At 37.0% G+C, this 22,274-nt stretch overlaps 1 protein-coding gene across 2 annotated transcripts in view; it reads right to left on the bottom strand.

The window, feature by feature from the left end:
* PDGFD (platelet derived growth factor D) overlaps nt 1-22,274 on the bottom strand; it is a 230,294-nt gene that overhangs the window by 110,149 nt on the left and 97,871 nt on the right. The gene's annotated exons all lie outside the window — the stretch shown is intronic.

Below are 22,274 nucleotides of genomic sequence, written 5' to 3'. Positions count from 1 at the left end.
TTCTCTGGAAAAAGCCATTGCTGCAGCTGCTACAATGCACCTATACAAAATTATTTTAAATCAGCACTAACAAGTGTTTATATTCAGAGAAATACATTTATTTTCACAGACTTTGTTTTCTTTAGGAAAGGTACTAGAAATGGTTGGTCAATTGTACTCTTGAGTTGATTAATATTTATAAACGTCCATTTGGGGCAGCATCAGGGCCCATTTCCTCATGTTTCACATCTTCCCTTCCCCTGGACTCCTGTGGAGTCATGCTCACTGAAATCCATTCCTAAAGGCTGTTTCTGCCATATTTGAGATAGTGGATTTTTCTCCTAAGATGTCCTAAAATAATTTCCTCTTTCTTCTGCATTCAAAGAAACTCTGGTTGTAAAAGAAAGGCAATCAAATAGACTTTTTTTTTTAAATTATCATGTTTCTTGGAAACATGAAGATTGGGAGCCTCGTGGTTGTACTGCGGTGGGAGTGGGAGGTAGGGACAGGCGGTGGTCTAGGTCCCCTAATCCTCTTTCTGGTCTGTTTTATATATTAAGCTGTTATTACATAAATATTGTTTGAACAAAGGGTTTCACTTTTAAAATAACATTTGAAAATTTCTCAATGAGATCTCTAAGGCCTCATTCAGCTCTATGGTCCATTCTGACAAGCTACTCTCCATTACTACTGATAGTGGGAAATAGAAGATTCCCAACGTAATTACAATCCACAGCTAAAACCCTGAGAGACAAGGTTCAGCTGCCTGAGGCCATCAGACTCAGAGAAAATGTTTCAGGGCAGTAATCCATCAGGACTAGTATTAGAATACAGGATTCAAAGTCAAATAATATATATGTTCTGATTTTAGCTCTATATTAATTAGGCAAATCAGCTTACATACAGTACAACTCAATTTCTCGTCTATAAACTGTTTCAGAGGGGAGAGTCATTTTCAGCTACTAAGACTACATTATGAATGAGGATATCCTTTACGTTTTCCCAACAAGATCTAAAGCCACCCAAAGCCTTTCCAAAGGCTACAGAAAAAGAAAAAAAAAAATCTTCCCCTGTAGGTCTCCCTTTCTTGGTCGGCTTCTAGGTAAGACTAATCATCATTTTCGATAGTCTCCTCTCCCCTTCCAGCCATCATCAGTTCGTCTCCCAGTATTCTTCTTCTTTATAGGTGTTCCTATGCTCATATCATTTCCCAAACCTTGTCTACATTTGTACCAGGGCTTACATCCAGTAGAGTTACTAAAAATGACCAATAGATTGACATCTTTTCTACTTTTGTTTCTAATTAAGTACTAAAGACAAAAGTAATTGACAAAATGAAGGAAGAAATTCAGAGTAAAGCCAGGGATAAGCAGTTAAATGCCTGTGAAAGATGGGAACTGACCTGATAAATGCATGGATTCCTGCAGAGATAAAAATTAGCAAACTCCTCAGTATTTTCTGCTGGACTGAGCTTTCAGATCCATTTATGCAAAAAACATATCTCATATGCATATGTCATATGGGGCTGCTCAACATAAAGGTTCAGTATATGGTGTATCAGGATTTCTAACCCATAAAAGCCAATCAAAATTCACCAAATTTTTAAACTAAAAAGACAGTGTGCATGATATCAAATCCCACCACACTCACTCGCCCTTCTCAGAGGAACATCACTTCTAATGTAGCTATGATGTTTCAGGACCAGACTTAGGTATAATTCTTTGTTTCTTATTTTGAGTTGAACTCTATTATTCCATAACTTCCAAAAAGTTGGTCTTCATTCTTCCTTTTTTCAAGAACACACCTACTTTCTTTGGCACACAACAATCCTTTTAATATATGAAATCAATGTCATCTGAAATAGTCTCTTTTGTAGGCGTTCACCAGATTCTATAACTGCTCCTCGTTGGAGAAGTTTGGAATCACCTAAAAATTTCTGTCATGTTCCTTTGGATATATTCCAGCTTCTAAATATATTACTTGAGTAGATGGATTGGTAAATAAAAATACTTCTATTGAATTGAAAAGCAGTGATCTCAAAGAAAAATCAATAAACAGAGTGAATTAATTAAGCAATGTCCTTGCTGATTAATTTTTTTAAGATCATTGTTTTTCAAATCAGAAAGTATTTTGAAAGTTAGTTGTATGGATTTAAAGTCTTAACTCAGTCCTGTGTACACTTGAATAGATCTTAATTAACTTTTAAATGGATTAGTTTTAGTAAAAGGCAGCATCTTTTGCATGTCTCCTATGTAAATCAGGTACTATGTAAAGTATTTTACATATATTAGTACCATTAGTCTTCAGAATAGACCTTCAAAAGAGTTATCATTTGACTCTATTTTACAGATAAGAAATTCAAGGCTCAGAACTATTATGAAACGTTCAAATATCCAAAGCTTACTGTTTTCTAAACTTTTTTTGACAAAAATCTGCATTTTAAATTGTGACCAAGTTTTACATCACACACACACAGGCAAAAGCACACAAACATCTATCTTTGAAACAAAAAGATTCTTGAAGTAATATGAAATGTTTTATCCTTTCCTAGCCTATTTCTTTAAAATGTTATATTTTATTATTTTAAAAATATTTCAGACATGCCCCACTAACTGTACCCAAGGTCTCCTGATCCACAGTTTGAAAGGCCCTGACCTCCCAGATTGCCTGATTCAAGTCTTTCTGATTTCAAATGCCACGTTCTTTCTAATATGTAACCTTCTTGACATGACCCATTTTAATTCTAGATACTGGCACGAAACCGTTTCAAAGTTTCATTTTATGAAGACTACCAAAACACTACCAGTAAAAATGGAAACAGAGCAGCAGTAATCAGAATACACTCAGCAATTATTTACTGAACATCCATGAAACAAGCACTGAGCCAGGTTTTTATAAGCATGAAAATGAATAAGGTACAGTTCTAGACCTCAAGGTGATTACAGCTTTGTGTAGAGGTAGGAGACAGTCTTGTGATCAACTAAGAACAAACAAGGTAGACATGTAATCAGTACTATGTTAGTGCAAATGAAGGAATAAATTTTAATTGGGGAGTTATTTTTAAAATAAATAAGCAAGCCAGTAAAATGTACTTTCAATATGTCTAAAATGACCATCACTGATGCTAGAAAAAACAAACAACGAACCATACTCTCCTCCTAAAGTTCAGGTTGCTAATATACAACTTACAAGTATCTACTCTTGGGAATTTACTACCTGAAAAATGATGAACAGTTCTTCATTTTCTTTCTTCCCATCAGAAATCATGATAAAGTAGACCACATGATGAAATAGACATAACCTGTTTAAAATAACAAGCCATTTTAAAATTCCATCAAGCCTTTGCTTTCACCAATGCCCACTGAAATACCCATCTTACCTAAAAGAAAATCACTTTGTTAATAAGCATGCATTTGTAGATTATAGCAATGCATTCTGCCACAGTTAAACTGGAAGACTGATAATATTTGAGATTAATAGAGCATATATATAATCCTAACTTCTTTCTTAAAATACCAGGTCATAAAATTTCTCTTGCTTCTAGAAGAAAATCCACTCCCCCAAGAGAAAAAGGCAAATGGATATCTGCATGTATGACTTCATCTTCACTGCGGGTATTAAATGTTGCCTTTTTTAAGAAAACGTTGTACTTCTTTCAGAGGGTCATTTGCTGACATCCAACATTTCATAAAGAAATACTTGAGTAAATGATGAGAGTCATCTGGGATTCACACCAGGAAACTGCTGATGAAGATATTAATCAATGCTAACATTTACAGTTATTCTTTGAGATAAACAAGAGCCTGGAAAACCAAAGAAGAGGAACAAAGGTAAAGAGAAGTAAAGGAGGAAGAGGGGAAAAAACCCCCACAGAAATCTGAGTTGCTTTTAACTAATTATCTCTTGGTTTAAGTACAGTTTCATAAAGTAGGTAGGGACTGGGCTGAGATTGAGGATTGGCTACATTTCCATAATACTTCATCCATCATTGGCAAGTTATCTAAAAATGAAAATATTTTCACATTAGGGCCTGAGTCAAACTTGCTTTTGAACCCCAGCTTATTTGCATATTTGGGTCCATCCTTTAGAATCTCAGAACTTCTAAGGGTCTGTTATCAGAAAAATGGGGTTCAAGGTCCTGCTGCCCTCTGTATACTTAACAGGCAATCCTATCGAGATGGGCACACCTGGGGCTGTTTTGTCTCTTATTACTGCACTGAACGTTTTGATGATTGCTGCTGTTGCTGCTTCTTCCTTATCCCCCTCCTCCTCCTTTTCCTCCTTCGGAGAAAGACTTTTATGAATCCAGCTTTTCTATATTCTAATGAGTAAGGTTTATTTTAAGAACATCATTAGAAAAATCACAAGGTAATTTCCTCCTATGTTAAAGTCCATAGGAGGCAACATGGATTGTGCTCCAGATTAGAGTGAAGTGTATGTTTTCGTATTGTTGACATATTGCTGCTGTGTCCAAATAAAATAGACGACAACTACCAACACAAGCATATTCTAGGTAAAATAATCACTTAAATCCATCAAATTCTTACCCTACAACATCAATCACCACTCTAAAATCTTACTCTAACGGCACTTCATTTACAAGGACCCCTTGAGATGAAGAGAAAAATTAATTTAAAATTACATTAATTCACCTATTCTCCCTTCCAAACTCATGTCATGTTTAGGGATTCAATTAGTTTATCGGCCAAAATGTATCAGTGTTTTGCATTCACTGATGTCACTAAAAATCCAATATACTTTTTCAAGAGTCTTGTCGTTGACCTATGTCATTCAGAGAGACGAAGGAAATGTAAGTTATAGTCTTAGCCTTTAAGATTTTTAAAAGTCCAGTTAGAGGAACTAGAAAAAATACAAAGTAAATAATTCCGAAATAATATTTCATTCAGTGCTGAATCATGAAATACATTATATGAGTTCAGGGGAATGAACGCCTGCTTCCCATCTGAGATGCTAACTACAACAGGGCAGGACCTATTGGACACAATTTTACTGAGCACCTACTGTATGTCAGGCACCCTTTTAGAGGCTGGATTTCCTTGACGCAGGAAGAGTGTTATGTTGCTCAACTAGTACTCTGAGATGCAGCCAGGCATATAGGAGAATCTGTCACCTCCTCAAAGATGAATCATTTAGGGTCCCTTTGAGATGACCCAACTAACACAACCAGAGTTAGCATACAGCTGATTCTCAGGTTAAACTTGAAGGTGAAGTGTGTGGTCTGTTTCTGCCTTGACCCACAGTGGCACTGTGCTCCACTAGCTTCCTATGATGGGCTTAATCCTGCAGCATGGTTCAGCCACTGTACACAAATACTTCTCTCAAAAAGACTGGGGGCTCATACAATTGATGAACAACCAGCAACACAAGCAGAAGAAGTTAACACCCAGAGACGAGTTAACTTGGTGGAACATTTGTCACATACTTAAACTCCAGAGAATGAAAGAACAGGGGATCTCATGGACAGTGAGATACCAACCAGAAGGCAATTAAATAAATGTCTGGGCATTTAGAAAACCTAGAATGGGGCACAAAATTACGACCAAAAATCTAATAAGTGCTGGGATTATAACCTTGTTCATAATTATAGCTTTAATTTTTAGTATTTTATGTGAGGCAAACAGTATCTGCTTAATAAGTACAGATTATTTGAATGAAAAAAACAGACAAAGTTCCATTGTTATTAATAAGCTGACATAGAGAAGGTGTGGCTTTTAATTTAACTCAGTTTTTATATTAAAATACGTAAGGTAAAATTGAATCATATCTAGACAGTAAGATTATCTTTGTATAATCAGAATAAATAGGTTTGGGTTAACTGCATGGCTAATACTTATATGCATGGATTTAAGTGTAAGTGATTCAAGAAACAAACCCTTAACATGCTTCTAATCTGGTAAAGTTGCCAATTGTTCCACACTAAGAGCAATTTAACTAGTACTTGCAGTAGCCAAATCACCCCAGTTTATGTGGGACTGTCTTCATTTTAAAACTGATAGCTCAGCATGCTGGCAACTCCCTGTCTCAGGCAAACCAGAAAAGTTGGTTATCCCATAAGTGTTGGAAGTAGAGTTTTCATTTCAAGCACATGAGCATGCTGTGGGCACCTCCAAACACGCTGCACTTTTAATAGGCCTGAATGACCAATGTTCCATGTTATTAATATATGTCCAAATGATCAAAGTAGAATTTCCTAATCTATTTTGTATAGGAGAAATAACCTTATTTAAGCTCATTCATCAAATATTTCTGGACTGGAAAGTTAATCATTTAAAAATTATATGAAAATCACATTTTAAAAAGAAATTTTAAAAGAATTTAATGAAAAAGAACTTATGATTTCTTTCTAACTGAAGTCCATGAAACTTCTTTAATTTTCAATACTCCTTGCAACTAAAAAAATAAAATGAGTAGAAATTCACATCAGAATATGGAGGCATGAGATAATCAAAATAAATATTTAAATTATCTATGAATTTAGGTTATCATGAAAAAGCACTGATAGAACAAAACTATACTACTTTTTACAATTAGAGTAAGGATAGTGATAGTCTAAATCTAAGTTCCAAAATAAATCCTAGGTTTTGAGTTTGTAAGGGAATATTTGAACAAAGGAGCAGTAAAAACTTCAGAAAGAAACACAAATAAATAATGATGTTACCTTCATGTTTATTTTAAACTGTCAAGATGCAATGAACGGGATGTAAGGTAGGTCTGTACGATGGGGAGCAGTAAAAGACAAGCAAGTTTTTGATAAAGAGTTGTGCTTATAACCTGCAGATGATGCCTAGAAGAAGAAGCTTTGCTGAGTATCTGGTTGAGGAGTGGATGAAACATGGAGGGCCCAGTATTCTTCGGTAGGAAGCTGTACAGTGTTGTGGGGCTAGGAAGTAAGAAGAGGAAGATATGACCAGATTATGATGTTGCCATGGAAGCAGAGGTCTGAGAAGGTTTTAAGGAAAAATAGTCTATCCACTAACATCCAGTGTACCAAATAATTTGAAGAAAAGCAAAATGGCAAAGTGAGACCTTTACCTTTGCCACCAGAAGGACAATACAACCTGTGATGAGGGTAGCTTTTGTAGAATTGAGGGAGGGTAGCACAGAGAAGTTAATGGCATCAATGGAACATCAGAAACATATAGAAAGCAACTTTTATCAGTTGAACTGATTCAGTTGTTTAATAACTTCAATGTTTAATAACTTCCCTTCTAGCCCATATTATCATGAATTTAGAAATGAATAATATTAAGAACAAATTTACATAAATATACTGGAACTAGTATTTTAAGCTTCATTCTGTCAGAAATAATTGCATAAAGTTAAAGCAACAGATGGGCAGTTAGAGTAAAACAGAAACAAAGATGTTCTCTGTTCAAAAACTGCCAACTGCCATCACTTGGTCTCCAAAGCAGTAACTGAGAGAAAACAATCTCATTGATATTCCATAAGCTATAGGAGTTTATGTGCCCATATGGCAAGGCTTCTACTGTCAGAACCTCATTACATAATAATTCTTAAGTGTCTGGTCTGAAAGTGTCTTCATTAACACAAGAAACTAAAACAGTGTTTGCTCTTTTTTCTCTAAGTGTACAATAACTAAAAAATCTGTTTAAGTTTTATGAAAAATGCAAAAACCTTTCCATGTTATTCAACTATTCTCAGCGATTCAGGTTAATTAATTTTTAAAAAGTGATTTAGCAAAATCTCCAAAGAACGGTGAGTATACACTATTAAATGCTTTCTCCTTTTGAAAAACATTCTAAACATTATTTCAGGTTGTAGCTAAGTGCTGTAAAGGCACATGTGGAAGTTTCAAATTTCCATTTGCACTATAACTTTCCATAGTTTTGTGAGGTCTAAAAAACTTGGCAGCCAACCAAATGAATGGGTTTAAGTCCTACAGGAAGTTCAGAGAATAGGTTAGTGATCAGTATCCTTTGAGACGCCATGAAGAACAGGTGAGGGGGTCAGATTAAATGCATTATGCTCATTATGTTCGTTTATAGTTGGCCGCAAGGGTTCTAGTGCATAGCCAAGGTAAATCTGCTATAGTTTTGATAGTGCCTAAGAAACACTGAGTTATTTCAGTCTACCAAGATACAAATGAACAAATTTAGCACACATTTCTGAGTGGACTACAGATTCCTGGACTCCATATGTAATGTCTCATCAATGAAAATCTGGGAGTATTTCTCTTAAAGGAACATTTTCCGAATTAGATTTAGTTGTATTTTAATAACTTTACTTGATACTCTAAAAAGCACAGGCATTCAACAGCTCAGTTTCTAGGAGATCCTGTCTTCATCTTGAGGGTAACTTACTGACCCAGAGGAATTTGGTCAACTAGGTAGAAAGAAAAATACAACTCTAAATAGAATATATTAAGGGACAGGTTGCCCGAGAACATTTAAAATAATATAGGAGCAAATAGGTAAAGCTAAACATTAGAAACCTGATTCTTATTCTGTCATTCATTTATTTTTCTTCTACCTTCTTCCTTGAATGAGTAAAGCTCATACTTTTAATGTATCACTCACTCTTCTGTCTCCTAGTTCACCTCAAACATTTTATACCTTCTTGTTCTCCCTATGGTGTCCATGTAAATGGAAACCAGCCTAAATGGAAGGTCACCAAAACCTTAACTGATAGCTAGGCAGACGTGGGTGTTTTATTTTACAAGTATTCTAAGTCACTTATAGCTCTGGAAAGACCATCCTTTGCTACTGATATAGGCCATTCTCAAAGCTACCTTGTTTTCAGATCATACAAATCTGATTTGAGAGTATGCTGAGACCTAAGTCCAATTAGCTGCAAGTTATTCATTTGTTCATTCAGTAACTAGATATCAAGAGCCAACAATGCACCAGGTACTGTCACTGCTTCAGGAGTTAGAAAAATAGTGGTACACAAGAATGACAAAGTAGTTGTCCTCTTGAAGCTTAGTTTCCAATGGAAGTTTCAAACAATAATAAAAAATAACAATGATAATACCTATCATTTACGTAGCACTAGGTGACTCATTTTTGTTAAGCATGCGTTTTAACTCATTTTATCTTTATAACAATATGTAAGTACTAAACAATATCTCCATTTTAAAGTTAGGACTCAGAGGAAAAGACAGGTTAAGGAAGTTGTCCAAGGTCACAGAGTTAGTGTCTGCATCTAGGAATTTGGGATCCAGAATCTATGTATAATATTTAATCAGTCTACCATATTACCTCTCAATAACAGTAAATAAAATATATATAATGTCTAGTAGAGATACATTCTAGGAATAAGAATAAAGTACCATAAAGGAATAGAGAGCAATGAAAGAGGAGAGGATTCTACTTTAGATAAAATAGTCAGGGAAGGTCTTTCCAAGGAGATGATATTTGAGGAGAAACCTGGGTGATGAGGGAGAGGAACTCTTAGAAGATCTGGGCAGAGAGCATTTCAGAAGAAGGAATGCAAAGGTCCTAAGGCAGAAGTAAACTAGGAGTATCAAGGAAGAGCAAACAGGTCAGTGGTTAGGGTGGAATAAGGGAGTAATCTAGAAGGGGTTAGATATGCAAGGCCTTGCAGTCTAAGTAAAGGGTTTGGATTTCATTCTAGGTGTTATGGGAAGCCACATAAGGGCTTTTAAACAAGGGAAGACATTTGGTTTATTTTTTAAACCCTTCTTTGGTTGCTTTGTTAAAAATAGAAGAGCTGAGGACTGGGCCCTTGACAAGCCCAGTAACTACGGGCTGAGCTGAGGAGGTGGAACCAGCAAAGGGGCCTAAGAAAAAGTAAGAAAGGTAGGAGAAAAATAAAGAAAATCACATCTAAGAAGCCAAATGAAGAAACTGTTTCCTGAAGAACAGTGTGGTCGCTGTGTCCAGTACTGCTGGGAGGTTAGGAAGAGGGCTGAGAATTCATGGCTGGATTTGGCAAGGTGGAGGTCGTTGGTAACAAGAGTGACTTTGTGGGTGTGGTGGGTAAAGAAAGCTTAGTCTGAGGAGCTTGACGAGTCCATTGGACCAGAGGAGGTGGGGAGAGCAAGTACTGCCAGTTCTCTTAGGGAAGAATTCTTTCAGGGAAGCAAAGAAACACCCTAGTAGATGAAGGGGCCATGAGAGCATTTCTTTTCCTATGAAAGGTAACTGAGTCTATATGTTGAGAATAATCCAGTAGGAGAGAAAAACTGAGGAAGCAAGAGAGAACAAGGAGTACAGTCCTTGAGTATAAGGGAGGAATTGAGTCTTACGAGCAAAAGCTTGTGATGGGAAGGTGGGCAGAACATACAGGTGTAAAGACAGGCAGGCGGGCAGACTTGAGGGTGTGAAGATAAGCCAGTTCTCCTCTATCTTCTATTTTCAGGGTGAATTAAGAAGCAAGGGCCCCAGTTAATGGTGAGATGAAGGTAGGCAGTGTCAAAGGATTGAGAAGTAGGGAGAGCATGTGAAATAGTCATTTTATAGCATGAGAGAGTTCCTTAGCAGGAAAACTGGATAAGGAAAGTGGGCATTTTGATTCTAGCACCAATTTTGCCACTTACTGGACATGCACCTTTATGCAAGACACCAAACCTCTCTGGGCCTCAGTTTGCTCATAAGTGACAAGGTGTGGATGAGTACCACTTGGAGGCACCCACAAAGGTATGGGGTACTTTGGGCTCTCCTGGCAACCAGTGACATTTAGAACACCAGGTCCGGGGTGCTCTAAGTCCTTTAGCGTATGGAATAATTCTGTAAGACAAATGGCTCTCCCTCCCAAATCTCCAGCAGTGCCCACCCCTGGTGAGAAACATGGGGGAGAGGATCACACCAGGCATTCTGCCAACTCTAGGCTCTATCTGTAACTTTCAGTGTTGATGTTAGGGGGAGCTAGCTCACAGGGATGGATAAACCATATATCCTTCTAATTCACCACCAATAATCATCACCCTCACCCCCGAAGCATTTTTAGACTGAAAACAGGCTGCTAGCCAGACAAAATGAACACAAGTTGAATTTGCCCTTGTTATTTCCTCAGGCCTTAAAAGGTACTAATGAGCACTGAAACGGTCTACAGATTACAGCCAGAGAAAGGAAGAACCAGTACAGGGTGATCCAGCAATGAAATTCAGCGCTCTGTTATTTCAGAAACCATTGTCATTAGCTACCACAATAATTAAACAGAAGTGCTGCCAGTGGTAGTGTCCAATAGTAGCAAAGAAAGTTTGATACCCATGTACTGCCAGTATGGCAATAGCATCTCACTACCATAAAAAGAGAAAAAATAATTTTAATTGTATTGACCATAAGGCCCTCAACATGAACTGAGAATTAGTTAACAAGGACAAGGCAATTATTAAAGGCAATATATCACATTCTACTCAAATGATCAGTGCGGTGCTGCAGGCAGGGCTGTTAGTGACCTTTCTAGTTGACACCTTCATTAATGATGTGTATGAGGAAAACCAGCATGTAGATGGATTTGCAAAACTGATTCTACCTTGGGAGTTACTGCAAGTGCAAGTTTCCAACATCACAGTAATAACTTAAGTAGAAACGAATACAGAGTTTCCTCGTAGGATTTAAAATTCAAGGTGGGCAATTATACAGTGAGATAACACAGACAGATAGGAAAAATTCTAGGTGAAAATCTTAAATAGTAGGATGGTGATTCCTGGGGAAAAAAAAAATCAGTGATTACACAGTTTCTCAAAGAGTCTTATTGCTGACATTTATCAAATAAAAATGCCTGCCAGATATTATATTTTATAAACTACTGTTTCATCTATAGAATGTAATCAATATAGTAAAAGTATACAAATAGTCAATGTGCTTGTTTTTTGACTTTTCAAAAAAATTAAAAAAAAATTTTTACAATCTTTTCTATTGGGGTAAAATTCATATAGCATAAAATTAACCATTTTTAACAGAATGATTCAGTGGCAATTAGTACAGTCACAATGTGGTGCAACCAACACCTCTATCCAGTTCCAAACCAGTTTCATTGTTTCATCGCTCTGAAAGGAAAGCCTGTACACATTAAGTAGTTGTTCTACCTTCCCCCACTCCTCCTAGCCTCTGGCAACCACCAATCCATGTTTTGTCTCTATGGACTTTTGTATTCTGGATATTTCATTTAAATAGAATCATACAATGTGTAACCTTTTGTGTCTGGCTTCATTCACTTAGCATAATGTTCTCAAGGCTCATCTACCTTGAAGCATGTATCAGTACTTCACTTCTTTTTATGTCAGAAGCCTATAATTACATTATAATTACAATGTTAATTCAAAGCATGGCATGGAGCTACCTCTCAGTTCTGAGTGCCAACAATAAGCAGAACCCAACAGAAATCCAGCAAAACCTACCTTATCCTGATTACTACAAGTCTTGAGGAAAGAAGAGCAAAAAAGGAGTTTATTTTATTAATTTTACTATCAGGAATCATTCATGAAACTGAAGATGTTACTGTTAGAAAGTCCTTTCTTTACTTAAGTGACATTTAGATCTTTACTAATGAGACATAATAAATACTCATTAATTATCGATTAACTGGAAGCTTTGGAATTCCCTAGCTAGGATGTAGAAGGCACCCAGTAAATGGCTGTTGAGTAAATTGAAGTAGGAATCAAAGAGACTACGTGGGGGGTTTTGGTGTTTGTTTATTTGTTTGTTCTTTTCTATCCAACTAGGGCTAATGCAAGGTGGTTGACATGAGCAAGCAGAGGGAGTTGTTTCTTTTTCTGGTGTCAGTCACATTAATTCTCAAAGTTATCATAGGGCTTCCCTGGTGGCGCAGTGGTTGGGAATCTGCCTGCTAATGCAGGGGACACGGGTTCGAGCCCTGGTCTGGGAGGATCCCACATGCCGCGGAGCAACTAGGCCCGTGAGCCACAACTACTGAGCCTGCGCGTCTGGAGCCTGTGCTCGCAACAAGAGAGGCCACAATAGTGAGAGGCCCGCGCACCGCGATGAAGAGTGGCCCCCCCTTGCCACAACTAGAGAAAGCCCTCGCACAGAAACGAAGACCCAACACAGCCAAAAATAAATAAATAAAATTAAAAAAAAAAAAAAAGTTATCATGAACCTGCTTCTAAACTGGTAGCCTGATCCACATCAGGGCTGGTGGAACAGGTTGCTTTTGCATGAAGTGTCCTGAGTAGGCTATAGAAAAAGTCAGAGAGGATCTTTCTTCTTCCTTTTTTAATCTCCATCTCTATCCTGTGGGATCTTCATTCGAACTATCTTTAGCACAGAATTTCTATATTTTTATTCACTGTCAGAGACACAGTGAAGTAACTTATAAGATAGAATATTGGTCTTAACTGTGATTTTCCATGCTATGATTTTAAGTCATACATTTCCTGTTATTTGGTTTATATGCTTATGATTTAATTGAATAAATAATTTCTTATTATGAGATGTGGAATAGTGAACTCCTTTTAAGAACCTCAGTCCACTGAATTGAAGTAAGATAGCAACTAACTTGAGTTCTTAATGATACCTTTGAGGGGAAAAAAAGGGCCCTTTTTGTATTACAAAAGTTTCAGAAAGAATACTAAGAAGTTGAGAGTCCATTTACAATGTATAGGTTTTCCTCCAAGGAAACATTATTTTGTTCTCTCTTGTATTTTAGTTAGGCAAAAACACTATGCAAAATAACTGAAATTTAACTCTTTGTTTGTGTCTATCTTTCAAATATCTGTATTTTTAAAACTGTGGCCATTTTATTTACTCACTTAAGTGAGTTGATAAGTCATTCCTGCAAAAATTAATAGTTGCCCAGAAAGCTTTTAGAATATAATCAACTTATTACAAAAATGCTCCAGATCGGTATACTATTCCTATGGAAATGTGTTAAATAGCTATAATAGGTACAAACTGCAGATAAATTATTTGCATCCTTTAATGTAATTGCAGTCATCTGTAAAACCAATTGCATCCACATAAAAATGAACTTTTGAACCACATCAGTTATTTAGAATATAGTTTGTAGTGGTTGATACAGAACAAGAAGCACATATATTCAACAGAGCAGGATTTATAAACACTTGCATAATCCAGAGAAATCAAACCAGATATGATTCTGAGACACAAAACAACACATGCTCAGTATAAGATTTGAGGAATCTATAAAATTGCTTGGAACAATGCCCCATTCATTGGAAGCTTCCAAATTGCAGGACAGTCTTGGTTATGACAGTACTTTGCCACATCACAGAGATAAAAGAGATCTACAGTATAGCACGAGGCAGAACATGTAATGTCTCTACGTTTATCAAGGTAGATGATACGTGAATTACAGAAGAAGAAAAAGAGGCCAGCAAAAGGAGGCATAGTACTTTTCATGAGATCAACTTGCTGGAAGCCTACAACACCCACCATTCCAACACAATACTATGAGACAAACAGGTAGTCTCCAGAGAGCTCTAGATCAAATACTGCAGCAGCAAACACTGCCAAACATGGATTACATGTTTACTTCACAAATGGATTTTGACTATTGGGAAACGATTTCTGGGAAGGAGGAAGAAAGCTTCATGTTTCTGAGAAATAAAGTTCTGGTAAAATGATAGCTGCTTATTTGCACAATATACTTCGTAGTTTGGTTGTCCAATGTTCTCATCCACACATACACTGTTGACCTTTACCAGTGATGTTGTTTTAACTTCTTAATTCTGCCTGATGTTGGTCAAAAGTGGTTAAACAATCTATTTTCCCCATTAAATATGTGATAATTTAAAAGAAATAGGGCACCCATAACAAGAAAGTAAGCAAAAGTCTTGAGCAGGCAACATAAACACATATATGAGAAATGGATAAAAACCATATTCAATAATATTAGAAATAAATTAAACACATGGGCAATGAGGTATCATTTGTAACATCAGATTGGCAAAGTCTTTGGGTAAGGCACTTGGAGTAGAAATGGAGAAACAAGACTAAAATGGTGAGGAATAAATAGGAGAGGAGAAAGTAACGACAGCAAATGTAGAGAACGTTTTCAAATTGTTTGGTTGCAGAGGAACAGTGCCTGCTAGAGGGGAATAGAAGGGCAAAGGGAGAGTATTTATTTGTTTTTAGATGGGAGATACCGGAATAAGTTAAAATGCAGAAGGAAGCCAACAGTAATGGTGAAAGATAAAAGATTCAGAAGTGGTACCTGAGTGAGAATACTGGAGAGAAAGAGATGACAAAGAAGGTAAGGGGGAGGGATATGCCTTAGGCAAGAGAGGGGCCAGGCCAGGTACAGCAAGTACCTTAACATTCCTAAGCCCAATTTCTTAACTTTAAATTAAGAACGACAATATTTGTCACTTAGAAAACATTATGCAAATAGCATCTGACATATAAAAGCTTACTTTAATAAAAAAAAATTTAATACAAACACTACCTGTTACTACCAGTGGCTTTTATGCGAATGTCATATATATTCAAAAGCAAATTTTCTGGGCTTCCCTGGTGGCGCAGTCGTTGAGAATCTGCCTGCCAATGCAGTGGACACGGGTTCGAGCCCTGGTCTGGGAAGATCCCACATGCCGCAGAGCAACTGCGCCCGTGAGCCACAACTACTGAGCCTGCGCGTCTGGAGCCTGTGCTCCGCAACAAAGAGAGGCCTCGATAGTGAGAGGCCCGCGCACCGTGATGAAGAGTGGTCCCCGGTCCCCGCTCGCCGGAACTAGAGAAAGCCCTCGCACAGAAACGAAGACCCAACACAGCTAAAAATAAATAAATAAATTAAAAAAAAAAAAAAAGTTTTATAAAAAAAAAAAAAAGCAAATTTTCTGGCAGGGAAAAGGACATGCCACTAGATTGTAACACAAAACAGCAATTCATTTCAAAGAATTCATTACAAGGAATTAACATTTATAACATATTAACATATAAATAACATTTATATTTATATATACACAGCATATGCTATTTATATAGTGTGTATACACACACACACACACACACACACACATATAAACAGCCTGGCAAGCAGAGTAGATTCAGCAGATTCAGAAGCAGGTATTTATCAGGAAGAATGCAGATGTTAGAGTACACAGACATGGGTTTGAATTCTGGCCCAGTTTGAATTCTGGTCAGTTTCTAGCTCTTTCTTATTCATTGCTGTATGTTTGACATCTAGTGTAGTGGCTGACTTAATAAATATTGTTGAAGGAATAAATGAATAAAGTTTCTTGACTCCTTGAGCTTTGGCCTCCTTATCTGTAAACAGAACTAATAATACTTCTAACTCAAGTGTGATACAAGGAACAGAAATAACATATTAAAGTAGTAATACAGTGTCCGGCACATAACTGAAGCTATGTGGTAAATACCAATCGTTAGTAATAACGGTAAAAAAATAATTATTTGAAGAATTAACAGAAAGGTTTAATGAATCAGAACTTTACTATTAAAATTTGAAATACACCATTAATGTGATTAAAATAGTTTTTAAACTTTTCCAGAAATTTTACCAAAGTGATATAACAGATATTAATATGTTATTTCCTCACTTTGAGTCCTTTGGAGGTGCCAACTACAGTGATCCAATGTGCTACAGAAATTACTACTGAAGCACAAGAATAATAGCACTGTTGCCATAGAAATGGCATTTCTCTCCTTTGTGCTCTTCATTTGGACATGCTTCCTTCATGAGAGAAAAAACACACACACACAAACACTGAGAGTAACTTCTATTTTTTATTTATTTACTTTTATTTATTTATTACATGTTGTTTTAAAACAACATGCCTTTAGGTTTGACATAAATACACTACCATGTGTAAAATAGATAGCTAGTGTGAACCTGCTGTATAGCACAGGGAGCTCAGCTAGGTGCTCTGTGATGACCTAGATGGGGGGGGAGGGAGGAGGGAGGTCCAAGGGGGAGGGGATATAGGTATATATATAGTTGATTCACTTCATTGTACAGCAGAAACTAACACAACATTGTAATGCAATTTTATTCCAATAAAAAAATGCCTAATAAAACGCTAAAATCAACAAGCAGACCCAGATAATTCACCCCAACCTCCAAGTTAAAAGATTATAATATGATATATAATTGGTAAAAACCCACTTATCTCAAAACTGATTATTGTTTTTACCTACATAAATCTATCAAACAATAAAGATTTTTAAAATGTAATGGAAAAGAAGGATGAAGTAACCCATGTACATGTCAGATTATCTACAAATATGAACCCATCATATGTCCCAGTTGTGTCTTTGCTATATTCTTTTTTTTTTTTTTTTTTTGCCCTGCCCTGCGCTGTTCAAGTCCTAACCCACAGTGGCTGTGAATGTGACCTTATTTGGAAATAGGGTCTTTGCAGATGTAATTAAGTTAAAGATCTTTGGATTCAGGGTGAGCCCTGCGTTTAATGACTGGCATCCTTATAAGAGTAAGGAGAGGAAGATTTGGGACACAGAGACATGGAGGGGAAGTCCACTTGAGAACACAGACAGTCATCCGAGTGATGCAGCTACAAGCTCAGGAACTCCAAGGGCTGTGCAATCCCCAGAAGCCAGAAGAGAAGCATGGAGGAGATTCTCCCACACAGACTCTGAAAGGAACGAACCCTGAGGACACCTTGCTTTCAGACTTTTGCCCTCCAAGGAGAATAAATTTCTGTTGTTTTAAGCCACCCAGTTTGTGGTAATTTGTTACAACAGACCTAGGAAACTAACACAGCATTTAACAAGGTAAGGAAAGTGAAGGAAACTGACTTTTGCTGAGCACTGACTATGCACCAAAAGCCACACTGTTTTGCATTTAATCTCATTTAATCTCACAAAATCCTGGAGAGAAAAAATTGTTCCCTCTACAGGGGGAGAATTGACAGCTCAGAGAAGTGACTTTCTCTTATATTATTACCACTCTTAGATTCTAACAGAACACTAGTTCTAATTAATTATGGCTTAGAGTAAAGCATATTTTTCAGTGGTATTACAACTATTATACACTTTAGTAAAAATATTTTTCCTCTATAGCATGACAGGTGCTTCTAAGAAAACTCACCCAAATTGCAGTTTAAAACAATTATTTCTTTCCATAGTTATATACATTTTTTATTTTTTAATAGATCTTCACTGCAGTATAATTGCTTCACAATACTGTGTTAATTTCTGTTGCACAACAAAGCGAATCAGCCATATGCATACACATGTCCCCATATCCCCACCTTCTTGAGCCTCCCTCCCATCCTCCCTGTCTCACCCCTCTAGGTCATCACAAAGCACTGAGCCTATCTCCCTCTGCTATGCTCCTGCTTCCCACCAGCCAACTATTTTACATTCGGTAGTGTATATATGTTGATTTTAATAAAAAGTTTAAAACTATTATTTAATACAAAAGTCAACTTCATTTTTTATGTACTACTAATAAACATTTGAAAATCAAATTTTAAATTGTTCAATATTATCGAAAACAAAATTCTTATGGATGAATCTAACAAAATATGTGTAAGATTTGTATGCAGAAAACTATACAACATTGATAAGAAAAATTAAATACTGGAAGATCCAATATTGTTAAGATGTCAATTCCTCATAATTTAATACATGGAATCAAAATAATTCCAATCTAAACCCAGCAGGAACTTTTTGGGGGTAAAAATTGACAATCTGATTCTACAGTTTATACATAAAACAAAGGGCCTAAAATAGCTAAAATGAATTTGCAAAAGAAAAAAGTTGGAAGTCTCACAATACCTGATTTCAAGCCTTACTGCAAAGCTGCAGTAATCAAGATGATTTGGTTTAGCACATAGACAGTCATATACATCCATAGACACGACAGGGAGTCCAGAAATAGATCCTTACATATATGGTCAGTTGATTTTCAACAAAGATGTCAAAGTGATCCAATGCAGAAAGACCTGTCTTTTCAATAAATGGTACTGGAACAATAAGGCATCCATACACACACACACACAAATGGATCACAGACCTTAATGTAAAGACTTTAAAACTTCTAGGAGAAAATTTTTGTGACAAAGATTAGGCAAAGATTTCTTAGGTAGAACACAAAAAGCATGAACCATAAAACAAAATAAAATTGATAAATTTGGCCTCATCAAAATTAAAAACTCTTTAAAAAATGATTTAAGAAACCAAAAAGATAAACTTCAGACAGGGAGAAATTATTTGCAAAATATATATCTGATAAATATTCAATTATATAAAATTTTAAACTTTTACAATTTAATAATGAGAAAAACAACCCAATACAAAATGGGCACTAGACTTGAAGAGACAGTTCACTACAGAGGTATGAGTGTTACGTGAGCACATGGAAAGATGCTCAATATCATTAGTCATTAGGGAAATGAAAATGAAAACCACAATGAGATATCAAGACACATCTACTAAAATGACTAAGATTATACAACAACGTCAACAGCTGACAACACTGAGTGCTGGCAAAGATGTAGAACATCTAGAACTCTGATACACAATGGAGCAGCCACCGTGGAAAATGGTTTGGAGTTTCATATAAAGTTAAACATATACTCACCATACTAGTAGATACTTATGCTAAAGAATGACATCACAGACCTGTACACAAATGTTCACAGTAGTTTTATCCATAGCAGCCAAAAGCTGGAAACACCCAAATGCCTATGGGCATTTAGATGGACACACCAATTACAGAATTTCCAAACAATGGAGAACCACTCAGCAATAAAAATGAATGAACTATGGATACATGCAAGAACATAGATAATCTGCAAAGCATATGCTACGTGAAAGAATCCAGACACACAAGGCTAAAAATGCTGCATGACTCCATTTATATGATATTCTTGAAAAGGCAAACTATAGAGACAGAAAACAGATCAGAAATTGCCAGAACATGGGGTTGGGGGAGGGGATTGACTACAGAGAAGCATCAGAGAATGTTTTCAGGTGACAAGTTCCATATCTTGATTGTGGTGATGGCTGCACAACTGTTTACCTTTGTCAAAACTCGACCCATACACCTAAAACTGGTGAATTTTACTATGTGTAAATTACACCTCAATAAATCTGCCTAAAAAATTACTTCAATGGCAAAGAGGAGGGTTTGGAACTAGGGAGTTTCAGAGTAGCTATACAATAGCATTTGTTCTTCTGAGGCTTTATTAACACAGGTGTGTTCTGCAAAAACTTTGACATTCTGAAGCAAATACAAATCCTAAACATTCCCGAACAAATACAATTACGTATGTATCTTTTACAAAAAAAATAAAGACTTTTTAAAAATAACTGTCAGCAATGTCATCACCATGCCATTCTTAAATATCCTGTTTTGATAAACTAAGCACAAAGTACCTCTTTACAAGTGAAACACCCCCTCCCAGGTGAAAATAGCCCATAAAGTTTTAGTTCAGCTTTGTGATGGTATTATTATAAGATCTAGTTAATTCAAACCTAATTCTATTAATCTAGTTAATTCAAATCTAGTTCTCTAAGTTACTGAGCTTTTCCAATTTACCTGGTAAACATTCTCACTTTAGAGCAGTTTCTCATATGCTATTGCATTTTTGTTGTTGTTGTTCTTCTGAGACCCTGTTTGCCTAAGGAACTACAACTAATCCCTCAAGACGGCTCCAACAGCCTTCCTCCCTGAGCCCTCTGCTGCTGTGTTGGGCTGATTCACCCGTCTCTCCCCTGAGCTCTAGGGCATCTAGTCTGTTTCCAGGATAGCACCCCTTTGACATTTTATTTGTCTCTTCTACTAAAATGAGAACAGGGATTCTAGTTTATATATCTTTATTAGCCCAACTCTTAGCAAAGTGTCTAACATCTAGAAGGTGCTAAATACAAGTATGCTTTGAAAACACATCCTATCTTGAACATCAGTTGTCATTTCACTGTATGGGAGATTTAGCCCCTGCAAGAGACTGGCCTAAATGGACCATAGCCCACGGAGGGATTTCAGAATGAAATGGCATTTGAAGGACAATAGACTAAATTTTAATTTGATTGTGCTTGCCTGCTATTTGTTTCTGCTTCATAAAGACATTGTGTCATCCCTAAAGACCTACTAATGGGGGGTTACATCAGAAACATGCAGTGTTAGAGCTGCAAAGGATTATACAGATCCACTACATTATTAATCACATTCTGACTGTGTTCTGGCATCTTCACTTCTAGATCTGGGTCTTGCCCAGGTCAGCAACCATCAAGGCCCCAGATGTCCAGGTGCACTTGGGTGTAACTGTACCTTTCAGACCTTGCACAGGTAGACTGACAGCATTCTGACCCACGTGGCTTCCTCCTACCTAGGCCAGGTTTCATCACCTCCTATAGACCAGGTAGGCATGGTCCTTTGGGCCACATGGCTGGCCTAGAAGCCTAGAAGAGTACAGTCCTGTTATACTGGGCCTGGGTCCCCATCTGGGTGGGATGAGCGGGGAGAGGTATCACTACTCTCTCATTACTTACTATTCCTGGGAAGCGCTGAAAGACTGCCTCTGAGTTGCTAATTCAGACCTAATTATACTGCCCATGGTAAAATTCTGCAGAGGTAGGCCACAAAGGGGAATTCTGACCGGCTCACTAGTAGAAATTCCTATATACACCTCTGCATGTCCAGCTTATTAGCAGAGCAATAAATGCTAAATACCTAGTTATTAGGTGAATGAACAAACCTATTATGTTCCACATCTGTTTCAGGAACCACATTTCCCATATGGCATATTTGCATGTGTATTCTTGATACATTTTTTAAATGAAGGTCTTTTTTTTTTTTTTTTTTTAAACACTATTTTATTTATTTTATTTATTTATGGCTGTGTTGGGTCTTCGTTTCTGTGCGAGGGCTTTCTCTAGTTGCGGCAAGTGGGGGCCACTCTTCATCGCGGTGCACGGGCCTCTCACCATTGCGGCCTCTCTTGTTGCGGAGCACAGGCTCCAGACGCGCAGGCTCAGTAATTGTGGCTCACGGGCCTAGCTGCTCCGCGGCATGTGGGATCCTCCCAGACCAGGGTTCGAACCCGTGTCCCCTGCATTGACAGGCAGACTCTCAACCACTGCGCCACCAGGGAAGCCCTGATACATTTTAAATTAAGTTTCTCTGGTGTTTTTTTTTTTTTTTCTTTTTCAAATTTTGGTGTCATTTTATTTAATAATTTTTTTAACATCTTTATTGGAGTATAATTGCTTTACAATTGTGTGTTAGTTTCTGCTGTATAACAAAGTGAATCAGCTATACATATACATATATCCCCATATTTCCTCCCTCTTGCCTCTCCTTCCCACCGTCCCTATCCCACCCCTCTAGGTGGACACAAAGCACCGAGCTAATCTCCCTGTGCTATGCGGCTGCTTTCCACT

Source organism: Eubalaena glacialis, chromosome 10 (assembly GCF_028564815.1).
Source record: "Eubalaena glacialis isolate mEubGla1 chromosome 10, mEubGla1.1.hap2.+ XY, whole genome shotgun sequence".
In the NCBI taxonomy this organism is placed as follows: domain Eukaryota; kingdom Metazoa; phylum Chordata; class Mammalia; order Artiodactyla; family Balaenidae; genus Eubalaena; species Eubalaena glacialis.
The sequence above is the reverse complement of the archived record's forward strand: the minus strand, read 5'-3'. Positions and strand labels throughout refer to the sequence as shown.